The 12,951-nt window shown below is 39.8% G+C and overlaps 1 protein-coding gene across 12 annotated transcripts in view; it reads right to left on the reverse strand.

The window, feature by feature from the left end:
* The window catches only part of LOC128698972 (DDB1- and CUL4-associated factor 8), a 145,364-nt gene extending 139,405 nt beyond the window's left edge, over window positions 1-5,959 (reverse strand). For 7 of the 12 annotated variants that reach the window (XR_011393539.1, XR_008408528.2, XM_053791449.2 and 4 more), the window contains exon 1: window positions 5,696-5,906. The gene's annotated coding sequence lies outside the window, so the exon portion shown is untranslated. Of the gene's footprint in view, window positions 1-5,578; window positions 5,674-5,695 lie in introns of those variants that run through there. The other 5 variants (XM_053791452.2, XM_053791450.2, XM_053791456.2 and 2 more) reach the window with 5 other exon arrangements.
* Window positions 5,960-12,951: the final 6,992 nt, after the last annotated feature.

Raw genomic sequence — 12,951 nt, forward strand, 5'->3', positions numbered from 1 at the left:
GGCAACTTTAAATGAACTAAATTATTTATTAAAAGTATTACTGGATTAGTTTTTTAATCATTTAGGAAGGTCATGTTAATATTTTAAGAGGGATGGGATCTAAAAATACATAAATATATAGTTTACAATAACCAACACTTATTATAATACAGAACTCATGATGTATTTGCAGAATTCAATCTAAAGGGCCATAAGTGCAATTACGTCTACGATAACAAACATGTAATATATACCAGGCACTTCTATACGACACTGAGAATATTATCAGTATTAAAATACACAAAGGATAATAATAGTAGGCCACCTGCAAAGTCCATTGTAAACCAAGACAAGTAGAAATAAACATCATTGTAAACCAAGAATAGTAGAAATAACTCAGGAAAGGATGTTCAACAGGAATATTCCTGCTGCACAATATTAAATTCTGAAGAGTTTATTACTGTGCCACATTAGCAACCAATTTACACACTGAAAAAGCAGGCTGGGATAGCAAGGAACATACTCCACTGAATAAAAGAGTACCTGACATAGAGAAGACAGTCTGAGAGAAGATATGGAGCTGGTGAACAGTAAGAAGTACAGTTCCCCAAAATTTATTCCTCTGATAAATATTGGTTTCAATATGTCAACTACCTGCCTGAAGAGTACAAACTCTGCATGGTTAAGTTGGCATTATGTGAAACTTGAAGAAAATCTGACAATTCATTAAGAGCAATCCTAAAGTGAATGGTAATGAGGTTGGGAGATGGAGAAAGGCAGCCAGTAGTAACTTAGCAACTGTGAGGGAGAGCATTACCAAGGATGACAAAGCTTATTTGTGAAGTGTTCCTGCCACAGTATTTGTGACTTTTATTCTTTCTTAAGGAAGAAAAGATCAACAGGTGGAAATAAGCTGTGTACTAGACGTTCATAAAGAAGATACAGTATTGTGAGAAACATGTAACTCTGGTACACATTACTTTCAGAAATATACAAAAATTAATTAACAATACAGTAATATGTACACAGTAAACCCTTGATTTAACAGACTTAAATATAAGACAAAATCCACCAAGTCAAATGATTCAGAAATAATGGATAAAGTCTGTGGGTTCTCAATAAGGCTGTCAAGCAAATGAAAACTTCAACAGGATGGTATGATGATCCAGCTTCACTGGAAAAGAAAAAAAAAATCAACAGACAAAAAAGAGGGAGTATAAGCATGTGTGAGATGCCTAAACCAAGCAATGAAGAATATTTTGTTCAGACTGCAAATCCAGGAAGGTTAACCCAAACACTCAAGCAGTGTGACTTATTTCCATTAGGGTCCTTAGGTTTTTCTGCCAGGCTGGAACCCAAAATGGTCAACTAATTTCTAGGTAAACAGGGGAAACACACTTGCCCATGTCATCCCCAGTCAGACATGGCTAGATTAGATTAAACATACATCTGTTATATCTTACCTAAAACATATCATGTCAGCATCAGCAATATTAAAATAAATTTAAAACAAGAGTTAAAGAATATCTAATGAGCGAAGCTGCAGAAAGATGGGAAGCTACTTTCTACATGATTAACAACCATGCATTGATACCTGTATCAGTGTATTAGTGCATGGTTGTTAATTGTACAGAAAGTAGCTTCCCATCTTTCTGCAGCTTCATTCATTAGATATTCTTCAGCTCTTGTTTTAAATTTATTTTAATACTGCTGACCTTGACATGATAAGTTTTAGGTAAGATAAAACAGAATGTATGTTTAATATAATCTAGCCTTGCCTGACTGGGGATGACATGTGCAAGTGTGTTTCTTGTTTACCTAGGAATTAGTAGATCTAACAAACTGTGTATACAAGCAGTTGTTATAATTACGTCAGGCAATTTTAATTTTTTTGGTCTATACAGCCTCTCCTCACTTAAGAACGAGTTCCATTCCTAAGACCATGTCAGTAAATGAATTCGTCACTAAGTGAGGAGCATACTATAATGGTAGTGGGCGTGTGTCAACCATCTTTATTGTTTTAATATCACCTTTGCACCATTTATAACATTTCTGGTATACATGTATTTTTAAATGTTTATACAGTAGCGTACTGTATATTGTAATAAACAGAATAGAGGAAATCAGGTCTAATATACATTATTTAGGCATGTATACTGGTCAGAGAGCCCGTCACAAGTCCAAGGTGTCAGTAAACGAGTACATCGCTAAGCGAGGAGAGGCTGTACCTAGAAGAGCTTTTTTGCTTAATTGGGTGATAATTTATAGTGGGCAGAGTACAATATTAGGCAAGTTTTACTACATATACATTTTTGATGAATAAGACACTGCTAAAGATAAAGATAGTTCTATTTTGTATAAATTGTCCAAAAAAGATTTAGGTTTAGATTAGGTTACATTTGGTAATCTAACTTAACATAAGCCAATCCAAGTCAGCTGAACCCAACTCAAATCAGACTAACAAAAGTACAAAACCCAATGCAACCCAACCCAACCTAAGTATGCCCAAAACACAAACTAACCTATAAAATGGTTGGGCTGGGTTGGGTTCAGCTGAGTTGAGTTAGGTTAGATTACCTAATGTAATCTAACCTAACCATAACTAACCAAACCTTACCTAATGTAAACTAATCTGATCGAACCTAAATGAGCCTGAAATAACTTTTTGAACAATTTGCACAAAATCAAACCATCCCTGAGCTAATACTGTACACCGTTCAATATAAATTTTTGCCCAACTTTGCCAAAGCAAATTAAAAATGTTTTTTAATTATTCTAGTATCCCTATAAGTTAAATAAATGTTAGAATACATGTGCCAAAGTATGAGACAATGAAGACCCCAAAGGAAATAAGTCACACAGGCTATACTTGGTTATCTTAGGTAAAGTCTACACATTTTATCACCAAAATATGCCTACAAGTAAATGCAATCATGTTTTTACGATTTCATGATTTATTTACAATGTCTGCAAATAGTATCTATAGATCCCAGATTATTATCATGGGGGAGCACTAAACCCATGGGGATCATACAGCACCTGTGGATAGGGGGTAATGATAAGCATTCTGGCTTAATTCAGGGAAGTGGAGCACAGATCTAAGTCATACAGATCCCTGAATCAAGCATATCTTATATTTATATCTTTATAAGACAACCTGTTACCACACCTAAGAGAAACAAATTGGTAATTAATTTAATAGACTGCTACTTAACAGGTTATATTTTTATCAAACAAAAATTAAAATCAATTTTTTTTATTTTCAAAACATTAAACAGAAATAAAGCATAAATAACTAACTGAATGCCCATAGGAATCTAGACAATATAGCATACCTGAAGTATACCTGGAGGGGTTTCGGGGGTCAACGCCTCCACAGCCTGGTCTGTGACCAGACCTTGCAGTAGATCAGGGCCTGATCAACCAGGCTGTTACTGCTGGCTGCACATAAACCGATGTATGAGCCACAACCCACCTGGTCAGGTACTGATTTTAGGTGTGTCCAGTGCCTTCTTGAAGACAGCCAGGGGTTTACTGGTAATCCCCCTTATGTATGCTGGGAGGAAGTTGAACAGTCTTGGGCCCCTGACACTTACAGCAACATCCCTTAACATATTTGTGGTACCCCTGCTTTTTGTTGAGGGGATGTTGAATCTCCTGCTGAGTCTTTTGATTTTGTAGGGAGTGATTTTTGTGTGCAAATTTGGGACTAGTCCCTCTAGGATTTTCCAAGTGCATATTATAACGTATCTTACTTGCCTGCATTCCAAGGATCAAGGGACTTCAACTGTCCCCAGTAATTTTAGTGATTTATCGTACTTATACATGCCATGAAAGTTCTCTGTACACTCTTCAGGCCTGTAATTTCGCCTGCCATTAATGTACAGCAATATTCCGGATTAGAAAGAATAAGCGATATGAAGAGAATCATCATGGGCTTGGCATCCCTAGAGTTTTGAACGTTCTCTTTATCCATATCATTATCCTAGATGTGGTAGATACATTGTTGCAATCTTTGAAGGCGAGATCCTCTGACATTACCACTCCCAGGCCCTTCGCATTAGTTTTTCACTTTATTGTGTGGTTGGAATTTGTTTTACACTCTGATACAATTTTAATTTCCTCGAGTTTCCCCATATCAGAGTAATTGAGATTTCTCTTCATTGAGCTTCATGGAAATATAAACACTTAAGCAGTATAACGTGATCCTTTATTGACAACATTTTGCCCATGCAGTGGGCTTTATCAAGTCACAAACAGATCTACCAGAACAACGGCTTCAATAACATAGCTGAACCCCTCACCAAAAAACTTCATCGCTATCCCACATAAGAACATAAGAATCGAGGAACACTGCAGAAGGTCTACTCATATACTTATCCAATCTCTTTTGAAAGCTGCCCAAGTTTTTGGACTATCGCTCTGCTCAGAGGATTATCACATGCAGCTTTCTCCACCTGACCCAGCATTCTCATCCTATAAATACTCATATATGTTTCACCCAGGTAGATCTGTTTGTGACTTGATAAAGCCCACTGCATGGGCGAAATGTTGTTGATAAAGGATCACATTATATTGCTTAAGTATTTATATTCTCACTGTGTCAGTATTTTATAGCATTTCCACTGAGCTTCATATTGTTTTCTGCAGCCCATTTAAAGATTTGGTTGATATCCATTTGGAGACTTGCAATGTCTTCAATGTGCTACTGAAGGAAGTGCCAGATTTATTGGTATTTCCTTCAATGGCATACTCAATCGGGTATTGGGGTTAGACCATAAGTTCAACAAAATCTATGTCACACATCTGGAAAGACCAGAATTTTCTAGGGCATTTCAGGGTACAAAGATACTCCCTAGTGAGCCATTAGAGAGAAAACTAACTACATCTACAAGTATTATTTCAAACATATATACAAGAAAATAATACCAATGGAAAAATGACATCATAACCATAGTTCATGCTATAATGACAGCTACAGTACAGCAACAATATGTCAGTAATAGCAGAAGACTGCTGCTTGGTGAATTTTGCCCATTAATTATAGCTTGAATTTTACAATATTAAACTGGCATTTAAGGTAGAGATATTTTGTTGTGGAAATTGTAAAATATGCAATCTAACGTAACTCCCCTAACACAATGTAATGTAACAACCTTACTCCACTATTGGTAGATATTATTCTTTATTTACAGTGATACAACTCATTGTTAAATGCTGATTTGCTTAGACATGCTGCACAACCAACATAAGTGAACTATTTACATTAATATCTCCAAAAATAACAATTTCCATAATGCAAAATGTAGATTAATGCTTAAGTTCCACCAAACGGTATTAAACTACAGCCTCTTATTCAGGTTGGTTAATTCTGTAGAGTGTAATATGATGGTATTACAATACAGTACACATAATTTGTATCCAGAATTGAAAAATGACAACTGTACATAAATTCATCAACATAGAAATAAGTGACATTTTGTCTTTCTTGACGTGTCAAGGAGTAGCAATAGGCCTACAGTATACCAGGAATGTAAGACAATATAAAATGCCTGAAACACTGCATCGTCGACAAATATTAGTAGGTATAGCTACTTACAATGATAATACAACACTGTAGGTTACTATTAACTTTCTAACATCCCACAAAACAGCTTATCACAACATCAACCTGATCGTAAGTTAGAAAACGTAAACAAAGTGAAATGGTTCTTACTATTTATAGACAAAAAATTCCAGCATATCCCTGTGAGTGGGCAGGTGGGCAAGCTTTGAGGAAGCAGAGGCGGGCACACACGGAAGACCAGGGGTAAAGATAATGGAGGATGATAGATGTGAGGCAGGAGGAGGAATTACCACTACAGCAGCAGCAGTTCTAAGATGGTTTGTTGTCGTCGGCCTCAGTGAACAACTGCCAACTGCGATGTTAATATTTTTATTTTACTCATTTCCCAAATTCCACCTCAAGTAAGCATTACACAAAAAATAAACCGTTGAATATCGTTAGGAAAAAATATAATAAACGTATTGTTTTAAATAAGAGATGAGTATAATTGAGGATATTAATATTTATAAGGTATCAGCAATATCAGCTGGCTCTTCCCAGCTGATTGGTGAGACACTGTGCCCGCTGGATACAAAACATAGTCACTACCATATATACTGACAAATATATTTACATCATATATGAAACTTATCCTGTATAACTATAGTATGAGTGGAAAACCATCCTGTGTTTTGAGTACATTAAGTAAGCATAGTCAGCTCTTGTTTCAACTTGGTAAACATCACCTAGGTAAGGGTGGCTACCCGCATCTTGATACCCTATTTAGTTTGACTAATACTATACCTAGTATTTACTGTCATACACTCATTCATCTGTATGTTTACAGTAAAAATATAAATCTGAAAGAAAATCTTCATTTGATTATTTTTAGTAATTTATTAATGACCATAATTCCGTGTAATTCATTGTAGTACGTATTCTGTATAAATCATAGTTGATCGTAAGGTATTACATTATCATCCACTCATATTACTTAGAGTTAAACAAATAATATATTTACACAATAAACTAGAATATAAATCAAGGGTGGCTAAACTGTCGATCGTAATCTGCCAGCAGATCTCAGAGCAATTACAGGAAGAGTGATTCTACCTGGAGTTTACCTGGAGAGAGTTCCGGGGGTCAACGCCCCCGCGGCCAGGTCTGTGACCAGGCCTCATGGTGGATCAGAGCCTGATCAACAAGGCTGTTACTGCTGGCTGCACGCAATCCAACGTACGAGCCACAGCCCAGCTGGTCAGGTACCGACTTTAGGTGTTTGTCCAGTGCCTGCTTGAAGACAGCCAGCGGTCTATTGGTAATCCCCCTTATGTATGCTGGGAGGCAGTTGAACAGTCTCGGGCCCCTGACACTTATTGTATGGTCTCTTAAAGTGCTAGTGACACCCCTGCTTTTCATTGGGGAGATGTTACATCGTCTGCCGAGTTTTTTGCTTTCGTTGAAAGTGATTTTCGTGTGCAAGTTCGGTACTAGTCCCTCTAGGATTTTCCAAGTGTATATAATCATGTATCTCTCCCGCCTGCGTTCCAGGGAGTACAGGTTCAGGAACTTCAAGCGCTCCCAGTAATTGAGGTGTTTTATCTCCGTTATGCGCGTCGTAAAGGTTCTCTGCACATTTTCAAGGTCAGCAATTTCACCTGCCTTGAAAGGTGTTGTTAGTGTGCAGCAATATTCCAGCCTAGATAGAACAAACGACCTGAAGAGTGTCATCATGGGCTTGGCATCCCAAAATTTGAAGGTTCTCATTATCCATCCTGTCATTTTTCTAGCAGATGCGATTGATACAATGTTATGGTCCTTGAAGGTGAGATCCTCCGACATAATCACTCCCAGGCCTTTGACGTTGGTTTTTCGCTCTATTTTGTGGCCGGAATTTGTTTTGTACTCTGATGAAGTTTTAATTTCCTCGTGTTTACCATATCGGAGTAATTGAAATTTCTCATCGTTGAACTTCATATTGTTTTCTGCAGCCCACTGAAAGATTTGGTTGATGTCCGCCTGGAGCCTTGCAGTGTCTGATGTGGAAGACACTCATGCAGATTCGGGTGTCATCTGCAAAGGAAGACATGGTGCTGTGGCTGACATCCTTGTCTATGTCAGATATGAGGATGAGAAACAAGATGGGAACGAGTACTGTGCCTTGTGGAACAGAGCTTTTCACCGTAACCGCCTCAGACTTTACTCTGTTGACTACTACTTTAGTAAGTAAGTAAGTAAGTAAGTTTATTCAGGTATACACAAATACAGTTACATAGAATTATCATACATAGCAGCATATGTGTAGAGAACCTAGGATAACCCAAAAAAGTCAGACAGAGTGACTTATTTCCATTGGGGTCCTTTTATTTCCATTGGGGTCCTTTTGTGTTCTGTTTGTGAGGAAATTATAGATCCATCTACCAACTTTTCCTGTTATTCCTTTAGCACGCATTTTGTGTGCTATTACGCCAAGTTCACACTTGTCGAAGGCTTTTGCAGTCTGTATATATTACATCTGCATTCTTTTTGTCTTCTGGTGCATCTAGGACCTTGTCGTAGTGATCCAGTTGTTGGGACAGACAGGAGCGACCTGCTCTAAACCCATGTTACCCTGGGTTGTGTAATTGATGGGTATCTAGATGGGTGGCGATCTTGCTTCTTAGGACCCTTTTAAAGATTTTTATGATATAGGATGTTAGTGCTATCGGTCTGTAGTTCTTTGCTATTGCTTTACTGCCCCCTCTGTGGAGTGGGGCTATGTCTGTTGTTTTTAGTAATTGTGGGACGACCCCAGTGTCCATGCTCCCTCTCCATAGGATGGTAAAAGCATGTGATAGGGGATTCTTGCAGTTCCTGATGAGCACGGAGTTCCATGAGTCTGGCCCTGGGGCAGAGTGCATGGGCATGTTATTTATCGCCTGCTCGAAGTCATTTGGCATCAGGATAACATCAGATAGGCTTGTGTTTACCAAATTCTGTGGCTCTCTCAAAAAAAATTCATTTAGATCTTCGACTCTCAGTCTGGTTAGATGCTTGCTAAAAACTGAGTCATATTGGGACATGAGTAACTCACTCATTTCCTTGCTGTCATTTGTATAGGACCCATCTTGTTTAAGTAGGGGTCCAATACTGGATGTTGTGCTCGACTTTGATTTGGCATAAGAAAAGAAATACTTTGGGTTTCTTTCGATTTCATTTACAGCTTTTGGTTCTTCCCGCGATTCCTGACTCCTATAAGATTCCTTCAGCTTTAGTTCGATGTTTGCTATTTCTCTGACCAGTGTCTCCCTACGCATTTCAGATATATTGGCCTCTTTAAGCCGCTCTGTTATTCTTTTCCGTCGCCTGTAAAGGGAGCGTCTGTCTCTTTCTATTTTACATCTACTCCTCCTTTTTCTTAAAGGAATGTGCCTTGAGCATACATCGAGTGCCACAGAGTTAATCTTTTCTAGGCATAAGTTGGGGTCTGTGTTGCTTACCTGGACCTAGAGTTTACCTGGAGAGAGTTCCGGGGGTCAACGTCCCCGCGGCCCGGTCTGTGACCAGGCCTCCTGGTGGATCAGAGCCTGATCAACCAGGCTGTTACTGCTGGCTGCACACAAACCAACATATGAGCCACAGCCCGGCTGGTCAGGAACCGACTTTAGGTGCTTGTCCAGTGCCAGCTTGAAGACTGCCAGGGGTCTGTTGGTAATCCCCCTTATGTATGCTGGGAGGCAGTTGAACAGTCTCGGGCCCCTGACACTTATTGTATGGTCTCTTAACGTGCTAGTGACACCCCTGCTTTTCATTGGGGGGATGTTGCATCGTCTGCCAAGTCTTTTGCTTTCGTAGTGAGTGATTTTCGTGTGCAAGTTCGGTACTAGTCCCTCTAGGATTTTCCAGGTGTATGTAATCATGTATCTCTCCCGCCTGCGTTCCAGGGAATACAGGTTTAGGAACCTCAAGCGCTCCCAGTAATTGAGGTGTTTTATCTCCATTATGCGCGCCGTGAAGGTTCTCTGTACATTTTCTAGATCAGCAATTTCACCTGCCTTGAAAGGTGCTGTTAGTGTGCAGCAATATTCCAGCCTAGATAGAACAAGTGACCTGAAGAGTGTCATCATGGGCTTGGCCTCCCTAGTTTTGAAGGCTCTCATTATCCATCCTGTCATTTTTCTAGCAGATGTGATTGATACAATGTTATGGTCCTTGAAGGTGAGATCCTCCGACATGATCACTCCCAGGTCTTTGACGTTGGTGTTTCGCTCTATTTTGTGGCCAGAATTTGTTTTGTACTCTGATGAAGGTTTAATTTCCTCGTGTTTACCATCTCTGAGTAATTGAAATTTCTCATCGTTGAACTTCATATTGTTTTCTGCAGCCCACTGAAAGATTTGGTTGATGTCCGCCTGGAGCCTTGCAGTGTCTGCAATGGAAGACACTGTCATGCAGATTCGGGTGTCATCTGCTAAGGAAGACACGGTGCTGTGGCTACCATCCTTGTCTATGTCGGATATGAGGATGAGGAACAAGATGGGAGCGAGTACTGTGCCTTCTGGAACAGAGCTTTTCACCGTATCTGCCTCGGACTTTACTCTGTTGACGACTACTCTCTGTGTTCTGTTAGTGAGGAAATTATAGATCCATCGACCGACTTTTCCTGTTATTCCTTTAGCACGCATTTTGTGCGCTATTACGCCATGGTCACACTTGTCGAAGGCTTTTGCAAAGTCTGTATATATTACATCTGCATTCTTTTTGTCTTCTAGTGCATCTAGGACCTTGTCGTAGTGATCCAATAGTTGAGACAGACAGGAGCGACCTGTTCTAAACCCATGTTGCCCTGGGTTGTGTAACTGATGGGTTTCTAGATGGGTGGTGATCTTGCTTCTTAGGACCCTTTCAAAGATTTTTATGATATGGGATGTTAGTGCTATTGGTCTGTAGTTCTTTGCTGTTGCTTTACTTCTCCCTTTGTGGAGTGGGGCTATGTCTGTTGTTTTTAGTAACTGTGGGACGATCCCCGTGTCCATGCTCCCTCTCCATAGGATGGAAAAGGCTCGTGATAGGGGCTTCTTGCAGTTCTTGATGAACACGGAGTTCCATGAGTCTGGCCCTGGGGCAGAGTGCATGGGCATGTCATTTATCGCCTGTTCGAAGTCATTTGGCGTCAGGATAACATCGGATAGGCTTGTGTTAACCAAATTCTGTGGCTCTCTCATAAAAAATTCATTTTGATCTTCGACTCTCAGTCTGGTTAGCGGCTTGCTAAAAACTGAGTCATATTGGGACTTGAGTAGCTCACTCATTTCCTTGCTGTCATCTGTGTAGGAACCATCTTGTTTAAGTAGGGGCCCAATACTGGACGTTGTTCTCGACTTTGATTTGGCATAGGAGAAGAAATACTTTGGGTTTCTTTCGATTTCATTTATGGCTTTTAGTTCTTCCCGCGATTCCTGACTCCTATAAGATTCCTTTAGCTTAAGTTCGATGCTTGCTATTTCTCTGACCAGTGTCTCCCTACGCATTTCAGATATATTTACCTCTTTTAGCCGCTCTGTTATTCTTTTCCGTCGCCTGTAAAGGGAGCGCCTGTCTCTTTCTATTTTACATCTACTCCTCCTTTTTCTATCTTCCCAGCTTATATCGTTTAGGACTTGGTTTACTTGGTCCCACTTTATGTTCTTTTTATTGAAGTTGAATTTGGTAGTCTCCCTCGTGACTGATCACATTTTGTCGGTCTGGGGCTCCGCGCATACATGTCTGAACCTCGATTATGTTGTGATCTGAATATATTTTTTTGATATGGTGATATTTCGAATCAGATCATCAATGTTAGTGAAGATGAGGTCCAGTGTATTCTCCAATCTAGAAGGCTCTATTATTTGCTGGTTTAAGTTGAATTTTGTGCAGAGATTTTAAAGCTCGTATATGTGTGAGTTCTCGTCTGAGCTGCCTCCTGGTGTTATCACTGCAACATTATTTGCTATATACCTCCATTTTAGGTGCCTCAAGTTGAAATCCCCCAGGAGCAAGATGTTGGGGGCAGGAGCTGGAAGATTTTCCAGACAGTGGTTAATTTTCAACAGCTGTTCCTGGAATTGTTGGGACGTTGCATCCGGAGGCTTGTAGACTACCACAATGACTAGGTTTTGGTTCTCGATCTTTACTGCTAAAACTTTCACTACATCATTTGAGGCATTAAGCAGTTCTGTGCAAATAAGTGACTCTGCGATATATAGGCGAACCCCATCCTTTTGCCTGTTCACTCTGTCGCATCTGTATAGGTTGTAACCTGGGATCCATATTTCGTTCTCCAAGTGATCCTTTGTGTGGGTCTCTGTGAAAGCCGCGAACACTGCATTTCCCTCTGCAAGCAGTCCATGGATGAATGGTATTTTGTTGCTCGTTGCTGGCTTTAGACCCTGTATATCTGCAAAGACAATAACATTAGTTTATCTTTCTAATCTCAGACGGGGATCGGAATATGGGACAGATAGGTCGCTCCTGTCTGTTCTAACTACTGGACCATTACGACAAGGTTCTGGATGCTCTAGAAGACAAACAGATTGAAGATGTAATATACACAGACTTTGGAAAAGTCTTCGACAACTGTGACCATGGTATAATAGCGCACAAAATACGTGATAAAGGAATAACAGGAAAAGTTGGTAGATGGATCTATAATTTCCTAACAAATAGAACACAAAGAGTAGTAGTCAACAGAGTAAAGTCTGAGGCGATTACGGTGAAAAGCTCTGTTCCTCAAAGCACAGAACTCACCCCCATCTTGTTCATCCTCATATCGGACATAGACAAGGTCACAAGGATATAAGCCACAGCGCCGTGTCTTCCTTTGCAGATGGCACCCGAATTTGCATGACAGTGTCCTTTATTGAAGACACTAAAAGATTCCAGGCGGACATCGACCAAATCTTTAAATGGGCTGCAGAAAACAACATGAAGTTCAACAATGAGAAATTTCAATTACTCCGATATGGAAAACGTGAGGAAATTAAAACATCATCGGAGTATAAAACAAATTCCAACCACACAATAGAGTGAAAAACTAATGTCAAAGACCTGGGGGTAATCATGTTAGAGGATCTCACTTTCAAGGATCATAACATTCTATCAATCGCATCTGCTAGAAAAAATGACAGGATGGATAATGAGAACCTTCAAAGCTAGGGATGCCAAGCCCATGATGACACTCTTCAGGTCGCTTGTTCTATCTAGGCTGGAATATTGCTGCACGCTAACAGCACCTTTCAAGGCAGGTGAAATTGCTGACCTAGAAAATGTACAGAGAACCTTCACGGCGCGCATAAATGCGATAAACCACCTCAATTACTGGGAACCCTTGAAGTTCCTAAACCTTTACACATTAGAATGCAGGCGGGAGAGATACATGATTATATACACCTGGAAAATCCTAGAGGGAC

Source organism: Cherax quadricarinatus, chromosome 55, assembly GCF_038502225.1.
Source record: "Cherax quadricarinatus isolate ZL_2023a chromosome 55, ASM3850222v1, whole genome shotgun sequence".
In the NCBI taxonomy this organism is placed as follows: Eukaryota; Metazoa; Arthropoda; class Malacostraca; order Decapoda; family Parastacidae; genus Cherax; species Cherax quadricarinatus.